Genomic DNA, 14,745 nt, shown 5'->3' on the forward strand with positions numbered 1-14,745 from the left:
GGCTGTGGAATGTGCTCCCTGCGGAAATCCGCAATTTGAATTCTCTATTAGCCTTCAGGAGAGCCCTTAAAACATATTTGTTTTGCCTGGCTTTCCAGAGTTTTTAAATCTGTTTTAATATTCTAATCCGATTCTGGGGGTTTTAATCACTGTAATTGTTTAATTGTTGTTTAAAATGTTTTTAAATTGTTAATTGTTGTTATATTGTTTTTAATTTGTTTTATTGTTTTAATTTGTAGCCTTGAGCCATTTTGGAAGGGCGGTATAGAAATCAAATAAATAAATAAATAAATAAATAAATAAATAAATAAATAAACAAACAAGCAAGCAAGCAAGCAAGCAAGCAAGCAAGCAAACAAACAAACAAACAAACAAAAGAATATGGTGTCCCTCAAGGCTCTGTACTTTCTCCAATGCTCTTTAACATCTACATGAAACTGCTGGAAGAGATCATCAGAGGATTTGGAGCTGGGTGTTACCAATACGCTGATGACACCCAGATCTACTTCTCCATGTCAGGAGCTGGCATATCCTCCCTAAATGCTTGCCTGGAAGCAGTAATGGGCTGGATGAGGGAGAATAAACTGAAGCTGAATCCAGATAAGATGGAGGTACTTATTGTGCGGGGTCAGAACTCTAGAGATGATTTTGATCTATGTATTCTAGATGGGGTCACACTTCCCCAAAAGGAACAGGTTCACAGTCTGGGAGTACTTCTGGATTCACACCTCTCCATGGATTCTCAGGTTGAGGTGGTGGCCAGGGGTGCTTTCTATCAGCTCCGGCTGATACTCCAGCTGCGCCCATTTCTGAGATCAATGACCTCAAAACAGTGGTACATCTGTTGGTGACCTCCAGATTTGACTTTTGTAATGTGCTCTACATGGGGCTGCCTTTGTATGTAGTCCAGAAACTTCAGTTGGTCCAGAATGTGGCAGCTAGGTTGGTCTCTGGGTCATCTTGGAGAGACCACATTACTCCTTTACTGATGGAGCTACACTGGCTGCCAATAGGTTTCTGTACAAAATACAAAATGCTAGTTACAACTTACAAAGCCCTAAACGGTTTAGGTCCTGGGTATCTAAGAGAGCATCTTCTTCACTACGAGCCCCACTGCCCATTGAGGTCATCTGAGGTCCGTCTCCAGTTACCGCCAACTGGTTTGGTGGCTACACAGAGACAGGCCTTCTCGGTCACTGCCCCAAGATTGTGGAATGCACTCCCTGCTGAGGTACGATCTTCCCCATCTCTGGCAATTTTCAAAAAAACCCTGAAAACCCATCTTTTCGGCCAGGCTTTCTCAGCTTTCTACATTTTGGGGTTTTTTAATCTCTGGTTTATTTTTGAATTGTTAAATTGATTTAAGTTTTTTGTATATGTTTTTAACTGGTTTTATGCTATTGTTAACCACCCAGAGATGAAATTTTGGAGCAGTGTACAAATTAGATAGATAGATAGATAGATAGATAGATAGATAGATAGATAGATAGATAGATAGATAGATTTGCCTCCCTTTGGCTACACCCCTGCTGCTACTCCACAATGGGAATTTGATCACCACACAGTAAGTGTCTGAACTCACCCTCTGTGTAATGTGCTGGTCAGCACTGCATCATTCTTTTGTGGCCCTGACATTTTCATTTAAATTCTCCTACATTCTATTTTTGTTTCTAAGTCAAACAATGTCTTAGAGTATTAAACATTTATATCCTCTCAAAAAGTTTCAGAGGGGCCTTTCTGATGTATACGTGTATGTAGACAAATGTCTAACTGGCTGTCATGCTATCCAGTTTCTGACAGTTCACATTCTACTGATATCATCACAAATTTTGAGTATCTTTGTTCCGCCACTGGAGACCACAGATAGTTCTTGATCAATTTAAGCTTCAAAACAGCTGGGGTTATTTTGGGGTTGGTTGTTTTTTGGTTGTTTTTTTGTTTTGGTTTTGCTTCTGCAGCAAAATCCAGAAGTAATGGGCACAAGCTACTGACTTTGGTTAAACACATTGTTTGCAGTCTATTCTTCAGTGTATGGATTGCATTTAATAAGAAAGGGTTTTCACACAAGAACATATACACATACACATTTAAACTACAAATGAGAATATTCTCTCTTAGCACAAGTTTGCAGGCAACCAGGCACTGAAAACAGCTGCATCCTAGAATAAATTTCATAACCCAACCGGAAAGGGGGGGAGGGAGTTCACATCTGGTCACATTCCAGGATTGTGAAAATAATAGGAGACCTGTCAGAGTCAATAGCAGCAAAGAAAGCCAACTGGATGCAGGCTTTTCAGTTCAGGACTGGGGCATGATTTGACATTACAGAGATTCTGCTCTTCATTTGGTCTCCCTTCCATTGCAGCTTATTTTCTGGGGGATCCAGAATCAGGAAAATCAGGATCCTCATCATACTCATTCTCAGTGCCCAGATGGAATGAAGAGCTAGTTAAGAACTACCACTTCCCACGATATGCATGTCTAACAGTTTCTACGTACTATGGATAAATTCTTCTGCAATGGCAGCTTAGTCTTACCTTGTGGGATTTCTATTTCCTCAAATTATCTATGGAAATGATCACAAAAGAACAACTATTAAATAATAAATAATGAATTCATACTTCAAAGTTTAGCTCCTAACACAATCAAATGACAGAATTTGCCAAAACAGATAGTTACAAAGACTTGATCAGACTCATGTTTCCCAAACTGAGACTATTTTCTATTTTATTTTCACATGTTGTGGTTGGTTGTTGGTTTCAGAGTTCTTCTCCCCATCCCACCTCCACCCCCAATGTCCAACAAGAATCTGGAATCTCACAGTTCTGTATCTTGATCTTTCTGGGCTGGTGTTGAGGGAAAAATAGGGATGCCCCAATGGCGTAGTCTGTGATGATGTAATCCACCCCAATCCAAGATGGTGGAAGTGTGAATGTTTGAGGTGGAAGAGGTCTAACTCGTAGACCACCTAACCAATTTGAAACAAATTTAGTCCAGTTGTAGGGTTAGTGAAAAGAAGGTAGGCAGATTAGTTCTCACTAGAACTAATTGTACTATAGTAAATGTAATTGTAGTAATTGTGACTATATTGTTTCCAAATATGGTAGTCCCTACTCAGCTTTGCAGCACTCTCACACCCAAGTCCTGGCTGGCTGGTGGCTGTGGCCAGCCATACCCATCTCTGCCACGTTTCTTTCCCCTATTGTGGCAGCGGCCGAAATGGAGGCATTCCTCCCCATTTGTTGGGTCTGGTTGCCACTGCCATGTTTCTCCCACCACCTGCTGCAATGCCGCCCACTGAAGTAGTGCTGCAGTGCCACCCCACAAAACCTGAACATTGGGCTACTGACCAAACACCCCAGGGAAGTTCCATTAACCATTTGCTGGGGCTGGTTCCTGGTGCCACTATGTTTCTTTCCCCCTACCCTCACTGGGGCTGCTTCCTTCCTCCCCCTCAGTGAGTGGAAGGCAAGGGAGAGAGGAAGAGGGGTGACAGGATTGTCCATACAAAATTTGGTATCTGCAGGTATGTTGTTGAGAACCTTTACAAATACAAAAATTTTTCAACTTTTCCTCTCACTGACCTGCAGATACCAAGTTTTGCATAGACATTCCTGTCACTTAAATTAGCTGTATGCACTACCTTTTCATCCACAATATGCTCAAGGAAAGGGGGGGGTTGGTATTTGTAGAAGGTCTCAACAACATACCTGCAGATACCAAATTATGCATGGACAATCCTTTCACCCCTCTTCCTCTCTCCCTTGCCTTCCACTCACTGAGGGGGGGGAGGGAGCCCCAGCAAGGGGGTCCACCCATTACCTGTCTCTTCAGCTTGGGCTGTGTTGGTGCTCAGATCTGAACACCCCTTGTGATGTCAGAATATGTCCTGAACATGAGATTGTGACATATTTAAATTTTTACATTTATTATTAGATTGCAAGTGCTTTTCACACACAAATTCATAGCAGACTGGCTGGCCTATACTGGAAACAACAACATCGTCATCCAATGATCCATCCATGCACAAATACTTCAAGGTGTTCAGTTGCTTTAACATGAGGTCCATTCATCCCGAAGGGTTGCTAGTTAGTTAAATGTCAGTGGATACCAATGGCATCAGCAAAGGGAAGGTAGGGAAACATTCCTGTGCTAACAGACAGCCCTCTCAGTAAAGCGAGCATGCTGTAGCTTGAAAAGTGACCACCCACCGTGGCATTTTCTACTCTGAAGAGATACGAGACCTACCCTGGTGAGCTTTATTGAAGACTGCAAGAACAATAAGAGAGCTTGGTCAAAAAAGGCAGCCTGATCCCGGAGGTATAAAAGAGTTTTCTGATGCAAACGTTAAAGTGAGAGAAATTCATGATCCAACAAGACCTTACCATTTAAAGGGTTGTTGGCTTGTAATTTATTTGATGGCAGTTTTATTTTGAAGGAAGAAAAGGTGTCTCTTGATTCTCAAGCACAAAATGTGCCGTGTACAACTCTGCCTTTCAGTATATCTGTACCACAGACAAATCCATTTAATTATTCCTCCTCAGGGAACCCTGACAATTGCACTTTGCTAAGAAGGGCTAGACATTTGTCACCAAACTACAATTCCCAGGATTCTTTGGAGGAAGCCATGACAGGTAAAGTAGTATGAGTTTGTTTTTTTAAAAACCACACACAGTTTCTTACTTTTTGGCAACGTTCCTTCATACACATTCCATTACCTCCTAAAGGTTATGATGGATTTTTGTGACCAAAAGAGTTTGTATGTAGAGTCAGAGTGCCTGTAGAGATATTAAGATAATTTCTGCAATTAGATATTACATAATGATCATTGATTTTCATTGTTTAGGTAGCACTTTTAATATGAAAAATGTTCAGAAAGCTTGAGTGTCCTGACCATCTATCCCTGCAAGATAGACATCATTTAGGGTGGGTGTGGACCCCTCCTGTGTTTCTGGTGACAAATATTTATATTTCAAGAGTTCCTATGTGTCTCTGGTTCTCGTGAGGCAAACAGCACCATTCCCACCACTATGACAAGCTGGCTATGTATGGTGGGAAAGGCCGATATATTCCAGAAGCCTTTGGGGGTTCAGTTCTGCTCTGTGAACAGCAATGCCCTGAACCTTCCCCATGAGGTCCCTGCTGGTGAAGGTCAAGTCATTCAGTATCAGAAATGGCAGGCAGGTTTAAGCTCCAACCCAAGTCTATCTTCAAATCCAGTGCTTTACTGTCTCTCATAGAAATAAATGGCAGCCATTCATAGATATGGAAGGAAACAGTGCAACCTGAAGACACAGTTTGGACAGAGTAAAACCTGCACTGGTAAGGAAGTGAAACCGGAGTCCATGCGTTGTTCCCCTCCTCCACGCCCTGGAATCTGTGTCCTAACAAACAGGCTAACAGGCCATTTACATCCAGCTAATATCCACCTAGTCCAGGCTTCATCAAGTTTGGCCCTCCTGCAGACGTTGGCCTATGACTCCCATAATCCCTGGCTATTGGCCACTGTGACTGGGGATTAGGGAAGTTGTAGTCCAAAAAGAGCTGGTGGGGCCAGGCAAGGTTGAGCAGGCCTGGCCTAGTCCCACCTGGGCAGTGATGAACAGTAGTTAAATTACAAGTGGCTGGATTACTTTTTTTTTCATGTACATGAATGCTAATTTCAACTACTTCATGAAAGGCAGTTCAAACTACACAGTTAACTACCAACCCCTACAAAAGTAGTTTAACTACTGTAGTTAACCAAATTCATGTTTCGCTTTTACTTCACTTTAAAACAAAAAATTCAACTCACACAGAAGAATTTGCACAGGTTATCTGAGTAAAGTAGATGTTTAAATTCCATTCATTCCAGTACACAGTTTTGCTTGACCTGTTTAGCCTCCCCTACCCCCCGCCACTTTCATTTTCAGCCAGAGAAAGGGGAACTTAGTTCTAAAATAGTAATTGAAACTACTTAATGGCTTCAAAATAGTTACAAAGGTAGTTCCAATGACTTTTATTAAAATGTAGCGAACAGTTAAAGCTATTTTTTGGCAGTACTTATTAAATTACGGTTAAAGTAGCTATTGCTTATCCATGCACCTCATTCCTATTTCTCGGTCACACTGGAGTGTGACAGAATGTAAAAAAAAGTAGGATAAAACATTGTGAACTGGCTTTTGTGTACTACTTCTCCTAACATTTAATCTTGAATATATCTATTGAATCTTGTTTGAAGATTGCCCCTTCCCCACTGAAACTATACCCCCAAGGACAGGCCGTCATGTTTCCATTTTCAGAGCTGAAATTGAGAGGTAAACTAACCCGTCCATAGTAACATTATGAGTTCACAACAGAGACATAACTTGAATTTGGCTGCACCAAATCCTCCTCTGGATCCAACCCCCTAACTGTGAGGAATAACCTACAACAAACCTGTACAACATATACCCTATCCACCCAATGCAGTGATGGGGCACAATAAACCAACATTTTGCTGCCTGGGTTGGGGCTGGCAAGCATCTGGTGTGCCACTAAACATGGCTAGAAGCTTTATTCAGCTTGGAAGTTGGTTCAGGCCTGACCTCAGTTCAAATTCCAGAGTGCCATGACTCCATCTTGCAGACCTTGTCAGCTAGTCACTAAGAGGTTGAGTGTCTCTTTCAATTATATAAAACATATAATTATGTTTTATATTGGTTTTATTGTAACCTGCTCTGAGAGGTTTGGATATAGAGCAGTCTAAAAATTAAAATAATAAATAAATAAACTACATACCTGTTGCCACCTGTTTTCCAACATAATAATTCTGACCTAAATGCTGATATTTTTATTTATTTATTTATTACATTTATATCCCACTCTTCCTCCAAGGAGCCCAGAGCGATGTAGCACATACTTAAGTTTCTCCTCACAACAACCCTGTGAAGTGGTTTAGGCTGAGAGAGAAGCAACTGGCCCAGAGTCACCCAGCTAGTATCATGGCTGAATGGGGATTTGAACTTGGGTCTCCCCAGTCCTAGTCCAGCACTCTAACCACTACACTCCTACCACTACACCACGCTGGCTTTGTATTTTTTCTAGCTGAAGAAAGCCACCTGTGAGTAAGGAGAGGGATGCTTTCATCTTAAGCATTGTCCACTTAATGTTAAGCATGCAGATGTTTGGTCTTTTAGCTAAATCACTAGGAACATTTCAAGAGAGAGAAATGCACCAACGCTGCCTATCTCCTCCTTAAGAGACTACAAAATAGCTATAAGATATTGGACTGTTAAGATTCCTGGTTAAGCAGTGGCATAGCCAGGCTGAAGATGGCCTGGATGCAAAATCTGGAGCACCCCACCACTCCTTTACTCTTCGCTCATGGCTGCTTCCCTCCCCTCGCTCCCCCCTCCCTTTGCTCCATGTTTCTTCCATCCCACCACTCCTTCACCCCACACTTCTTCCTCTCCTCACCACCCACTCCCTCTTGGCTGCTTCTCTCCCCTCACCCCCTACCCTTTGCACCACATTTTTTCCATCTCACCACCCCTTCACTCCTCACTGCTTATCCGCCCTCAAAGGAAAGGCAGCAAAGACAGTCCTTTGGGGCCCCATGGTGTGTGTACTTTGCATGCATGTGCCCAGTTACAGTGATGCCCCTGTGGTTAAGTGTTTTCTCTAATTTTTGGTTCCAATTATCGTGCTTTCATGTCTTGTAGTCACTGTCTAAGGTACCAGAATCTGGGCTTATCCCAATGTCATAAGTCCAATTGTCCATGTTTCCAAGGAACAATACTCATTTTCTTGTACCTGTCCCTGATAAATTATTGTACCCATTTTGCTGAGAATATTTTTGTAATATGGTTAGTCTACATGATATGCATTAAAATTTAGTAGTGGATTATTCCCACCACTTGTAATAGGGCTTGGCTAATTTGCCTTCCCCAAATCCTGGAAAACAGCATGGTTTCTTCTGAGATCCCATTGTATTCCTAACAACACCACTAGCAGGATCAAACTCCCAACTTCCCATAAGCACCCCACCTTTTCTGCCCATGAACACTATAGCTTGCCCTGTGGCCCCCTTCCCTTTTGTATTACCCAGATTGGAAGGAGCAGCAGCAATAATGAGAATCTCATTGGAGACACACCAACCATTGGCATTTTACGATTTGTCTAAAACTCACTGCTGTGTTTGTAGGCAGCTAAAATGGGGTGTGTGGGGACGAGGGGTGCCCAACACTTTTGTGGAGGGCCTACAAAAGTGTTGCAAAATCAGAGGCCTTTCCTTATTACAATTTTTGTTCAGGGTTGCTCTGTGACTGTGACTGTGTTTTTTCTGATGTGGGGGCAGGAATTAGCTTTGAACCAATCTCAAATGAGCACACAGCAGTAAATGTTGGGTACTGGGTATCAGTTTTGGGTCATTGATAAAGGCAGGTCGGTGTTAGGGTAGCCCTTGGGGAGCAGCAGACTTGAGACAAAGCTTGTTGAAAAACAAAGACTGAGTTTATTAAAGACAGAGACAAATACTTAGCAGTATTTGGCAACCCCTGGAGAGCCAGAAAAGGCTGTCCAACTACAAGATAGGGAAGAGCAAAACTTTTCAACGTTGAAATGTTTCAACTCAAAATGGGCCGTTTTGAGTGCTTTGAGCTTTAACAAAATGCCCTTTAAATAAAGGACCTGTTTCGAGATCAGAACAAAACAACACTGTTTTGATATAAACATTTTGACATTTCTAGTGCCATTTTGGAAGCCTATTTTCCCCTTACTGATTGGTTTTCTGACACTGGATTCCGATTGGCTTGTTGTCTCCTTGCTCTGTGGTTGGCTAGTTAGAATACAAATCAAATGTTATTATGGGAAACAATGCCCTCATTGGCTTGGGGGGAGGGGGGACACAAAAGGAAGGAGTTTCAAAATGTATGCAAAGGGAATGGGAGGCAGAGAGAGCCCGTATGCCTCTCTTGAAGAGGATACATCAGGAGAGAAGGTTTGATTGTCTGGTTTTCTTTTCTCAGCACTGAGTATAATATGCTGTGCTATTGCTGCTATAACTATCTGGTGGTTTTGCTGGATCTCAGATTGACAAAGGCAGAACTTGGGTGCCTGCCTGCCTTGAATTGTGGTTGTGTTGTTTGTGAGATAGTGTTATGGTGAGAAATGGATAGTGGCAGCTGTGTGTGTGCGTGTGTGTGTGTATGTGTGCAATATTCCTTGGTGATTGCTGTGATGAGCTCCATGTCTGGCCTTGAGACTAACTTGTGCTTCACTCAAATGCTCTGCTCTGCTCTGCAATCTTCATTGCAAGGTGTACTCAGTCAAAATGTGGCTGAAGTTGCTCTAGTTGAGCTTATGGCTATGCTTGCTGCTAAGGGTGTTGCTGTGGCAGCTGTTAGAATGCTAGGACGTAAGGAGTAATAATTGTGTGTGAGAGAGCAACTTGTGCCAATGATGTTGCTGCAGTGCTGGCACTGACTGTGGCTGGCAGTGGATTCTGGGTCAGTGATTCTTTTTTGGCCATTTGTGGACAGTGTTTGAAATGTGTGTTCTGTGTTGGGAGGGACAGTTTCCCTTTTTACTGTGTGCTTCTGCAGTGTTTTTGAAGGCAGCATTGCAAAATGCATTGCAAATCGCCATGCAAAACTTGTGCATGAAGCTTGTTCCAGTGAGAGCAGTTTGTTCTGGCCATAGGGAACAATGGTGAAATTCAGAACACCCCATTGTTCCCCATGGGTAGCTCCCATGGACACCAAAATGAGTTGGGTGGTGGGGCATGATGGGTGCTACCTACCACCCAACCCACAAAAGAAATGGGCAAGTGGACGATTTTAAACAAAATTTTAACCTTTCCCCCAAATCACCACAGGGACCTGGTTTTTCCCCCCTTACCCCTCTGTTGTACTATTATTTTGACTGCTGTCTCATAGGACCAAAATACCAATGACATTAAATGTTTTGTGTGTCATATTTATACCACCAAAACTAATAACCCTGAATTATTATGTCAATGAGGCTATTCACACAATTGTAGAAAATTGGGCTAGCCTCTGCTAGCCTGATTTTCTACATTTGTGAGAACCATTGGGCTTGGCTGTTAGCCTGGTGGTTCTTAAGCGGGTAACCCGCTCAAGTAGCCCACCCCTAAAACTAGGTTTGCGGAGCGAGCGCTCCGCAAACCATCATGAGTAGCTGTGGCGTGGCTCCACACTGCAGTTATTCATGAGTAGGCCCCCAGTGGGAGGCTGAAAAGCAGCCTCCCGGCTCGGGGGTCTCCCCAGTATGCCCTGCGCGCTTGCGCAGGGTATAGTGGTTTTTCCGGGGGCCACGCGGCCCCCGAACTTCCCAGCCCCCGCCGGCTCTGTCACAGAGCTGGCAATCGTGTGGGCGGCCGATCCGGCCACCCAGGACTCCCGCCCTGCTCGTGTCTCATTGATCATGAGACCCAGCTCAATATGTCATTTACTTAAGTTTACTTGTGAGTAGCAGCTATGTGGGGGCTCTGATTCAGACTGGAGCTGCAATTTGAAGGTAAGGGGCATTTAACGCTTTACCCCTGCTTTGTTTTCCACGGAACAAGCGTACATATGCACTGGGCCCCCATCTTACTGTGTCCATGTAGTATCTTACATTATCTCAGTCTGTGGAAGTGCAATCCTATGCCTGTTTACTTAGAAGCAAGTCCCACTGTAAGCAATGGGTCTTATTTCCAGGAAAAAATGTATAAGATTGCAGCCTAAAAATAACTATCCACTGTATTATGAATATAAGGATCTGGTCTTAATGTTACTAATGGTTGCCAAAAAAAAAAAAAAAAAAAAGTTAGCTTTAATACAGAAAATGTTCCTTATTACCTTCCAAAGCTCAGTGGGATGTAAAAGTGAGACCTGTTTGTAATGGGGAAAGTAATGCATCAAATTAACGTGGGCAATGATAAAAGGCAGTCCTGCTGATATATTTGCAATATGGTTCCCATTTATTGTATTTGCAGATGTGCATGATCCCATGTTAAATGCTTCTAAAGATTAGAGTACTGTTCATACTCTGGATTATATCCAACTGAATTAGTATTGTATGTGAATGCTTGGGCTATTAATTATTCTTTCCATCTGTTAGCAAGTTCATCTTTATTGTTTATATTTTATTCTTCTTCTAATAAGCCAGAACTTAAATGAAGAGTTATTTTAAGCGCTATCAAAAGGTCCTAAATTTATCTGAGTTTTTAGAGCCACCAAGACTCAGGACTGGCAACATTCAAAATATGTTTAAAACAAAAACCAACCCATCTAGTGTGCATCTGTTAAACAACAACATTGCCGGGATAAAAATATCTGCATATAATGATTTCAATAACAAAACTATACTATCATACTATCAGGCTGGGTCTTGAACCAGGGCCTCTAGCAGCCACACCCAGGTGGCTTGCTCCCTGGTCCACCAAGGTAGCTCTTAGGCTGAGAAAGTTATTGGCTTTACACCTGCTGTACTGAAGCCCCACTCAAATGATGGCCAGGGCTTGGCTGGCCCCAATACGAATATGATGAAAAGCAGTTTACGTAGCTATAAATAAATAAATAAAATTGCTCCCTGTCCCCAAAGGGCTCACGATTTTAAAAAGAAACATAGGACAGACACCAGCAACAGCCACTAGAGCAGGCCTGCTCAACTTAGGCCCCCCCAGCTGTTTTTGGACTACAACTCCCATAATTCTCAGCCACAGCAGCCAATAGCCAGGAATTATGGGAATTGTAGGCCAACATCTGCAGGAGGGCCGAAGTTGAGCAGGCCTGCACTAGAGGGATGCTGTGCTGGGGATGGATAGGGCTAGTTGCTCTCCTCCCGTTCAGTAAAGAGAATCACCACTTTTAAAAGGGGCCCCTTTGCTTAGTCTGCAGGGGTGAGGCAACGTCTGTACCAGGTTTGTGGGAGCCTTTGTCCAAATGCCTTTCTGGGGGCCCTTTGCAGGACAGACAGCGCAGCCACCCTGGTGGCACTGGCTGCCATATTTGTTCCTTTGATGCAATGCCCCCACCCCTGCTGTTGCTACTGGATACCACAGCAGGGGAGGTGCTATCAAATAAACCACATAAGGGTTGGGGGGAGGCTTACTTTGATTACAATGGCAGACCACAAGACACACAAAACCCACAATAAAATAACGAGGCAATAAAAATACCATAAAAACATGACAACACAATAAAAGGGCAGCAGAGATAAAAACAACAGAGAGCCCAGCTGGGACTAAAAACACTAATTAAAACTGGAAACCTAATTACAGCCTGGGTTTGTTTTGTTAAGTGCCTTTAAAAAGGAGCATTTTGAGGTTCTTTTAAAAATCCATCAGAGAGAGACTAGTTTGACTAGCGGGGGATTCCTAAGGCCACTACTGAAAAAGCCCTGACTTGGTCCCTGCCAACCAAATCTGTGGCCATGGTGGAGTCAAGGGAAGGGCTCGAGGTGACGATCTGAGGGTCCTGGCAGATTCAAATGGATGTGGTCCTATTTTGTGTGCCTTGTATCAATTTTTTTCATGTGAGTTGCTAGAGTTGTCATTCTGTAGGGTCCCCAGAGACTCTAGAAAGTAAATTTTCCAGTGGGTAAGTGGTTGCATCGTGCCTCTAGTGCACCTGCATGGAAATGGGTGCACAACACTAAGTCACTATTATTATTATTATTATTATTATTATTACATTTATATCCCGCTCTTCCTCCAAGGAGCCCAAAGCGGTGTACTACATACTTGAGTTTCTCTTTCACAACAACCCTGTGAAGTAGGTTAGGCTGAGAGAGAAGTGACTGGCCCAGAGTCACCCAGCTAGTCTCATGGCTGAATGGGGATTTGAACTCAGGTCTCCCTGGTCCTAGTCCAGCACTCTAGCCACTACACCATGCTGGCTCTCTAAGCAGTGTGCAGCATGTAGTGGGTGCAATCCAGCCTTCAGCAAAGTGTGGGGAGGGCTTGGGCAGTACTCTTTGGAATGAAAAACCATTGCTACAAGTGTTTGCCTGCTTTCATCTGCAAGATCCCCACCACTCATTAAGATAACCAGGAGAGGTCCATCTTTGGGTGCTGCCCGTTCATCTGTTGGCAACTTGGGATCAAGCCTTTTCAATAGTTGCCCCTCAGTTGTGGAACGCACTCCCTGTGGGTATAAGGTTTATCATCTCTTGAGGCCTTCAAGAGAGTCATAAAGACTCTTCAGCTTGGATTTTCATAGTATTTAAGTTGTTTTAATGGTTTTATTAAATGAGTTGCACATTAACATTTTAAATGGTTTTATGTTTAATGTCAATATCTTCAATGGTCTTTTTTTAAAATTGTGAACCATCAGCTGTTTTTGGATGGGTGGTATACAAATAACATAAAATAAAATAATCTATATTCTACATATTCTTTATTACCCGCTTTCCATTTATGACATAGAACTGTATGCCTTGTCTTCCAGGAGGCTTGGTCACACCTCCTACACATTCATAGGCATATCCCTGTTTTCATAAAATGGAGCTTTTGATATATCCCTCCCTTAGCTCCTCCACTTTTATCGCCCTCAACCACTCAAATCTCTCCGTTCTCCTAATCAACTCATCCCATTCTCTCTTACTGGCCCTTATACCATGAGTTCCTCTAATACCAACATGCTGCCACATTTCTCTTCAGACCCCCACTCAAAACCTATCTTTTGTATGAAGCCTTTGGCTCATTCCCTTAGCTTTCATCCTTAGCTAAGTACACATCCAACTGTATTTGCTTATACAAGAGGCCTTCGATTAATCTGGATTCTGTGTTTGCCGTTTCAGCTATTTGCAGTGTGTGTGTGTGTATATCTATCTATCTATCTATCTATCTCCAGTTTCAATAATTATGGGGGTTTAATTTCAGCCATTCATGGTTCCTGTGTGTGCCGTTTCACACTTCCAGTGGCATTTCCAGTGTGAGAGCCAGTGTGGTGTAGTGGTTAGAGTGCTGGACTAGGACCGGGGAGATCCCCGTTCAAATCCCCATTCAGCCATGAGACTGGCTGGGTGACTCTGGGCCAGTCACTTCTCTCTCAGCCTAACCTACTTCACAGGGTTGTTGTGAGGAGAAACTTAAGTATGTAGTACACTGCTCTGGGCTCCTTGGAGGAAGAGTGGAATATAAAATGTAAAATAAATAAAATTAAATTTAAAAATTTCCGGCTTGGAGGCACTTCTGGAGACAGTATGGAACCATGCTGGGATGTGTTTTTGTGGAATTTGGAGGATTTTTTGTTTTTGTTTGGGGGGCATTACTGAAGGCGCTAGAGAGGCCAAGGTGCAGTGCTGTACTCCTCTCTTATTTCTGGTGGTTTGGGGATTTTTTTGGGGGGGAGGCAATGTTTAGTACTTTTTAATGCACCAAGAAAGTTAACCCCATCCTTTCCATAGGCCCAAGGATTCAATTATCACCCTTTCAGAATTCGCAGGGGTATCATGGAGCATTACCCCTGCAATAATTGAGAGCCTCCTGGATTAGATTGTAAAATCCTTGGGGCAATTACCTATTTGGGTTTTTGTTTCGTTTTTACCTTTTTGCCATTACATTCTCATCGGTGCATTTAAACCTCCTTCACAAATTATGACTATACAATGACACCCAGCTGCTATTCTGCAAAGTCATGTAGTCGACACACCCTTTATTTTGTTTTGTTGCTAGCTTTTCCCAATGAGATACTGGTTTCAGTCTCTTTTTAGGCATATTTGTAAATGCTAAAGAAATACCCCCTGGCAACAATGGAGTGTCTATCAGGGGTCACCTAA

This window comes from Hemicordylus capensis, chromosome 2 (assembly GCF_027244095.1).
Source record: "Hemicordylus capensis ecotype Gifberg chromosome 2, rHemCap1.1.pri, whole genome shotgun sequence".
Taxonomy (NCBI): Eukaryota; Metazoa; Chordata; class Lepidosauria; order Squamata; family Cordylidae; genus Hemicordylus; species Hemicordylus capensis.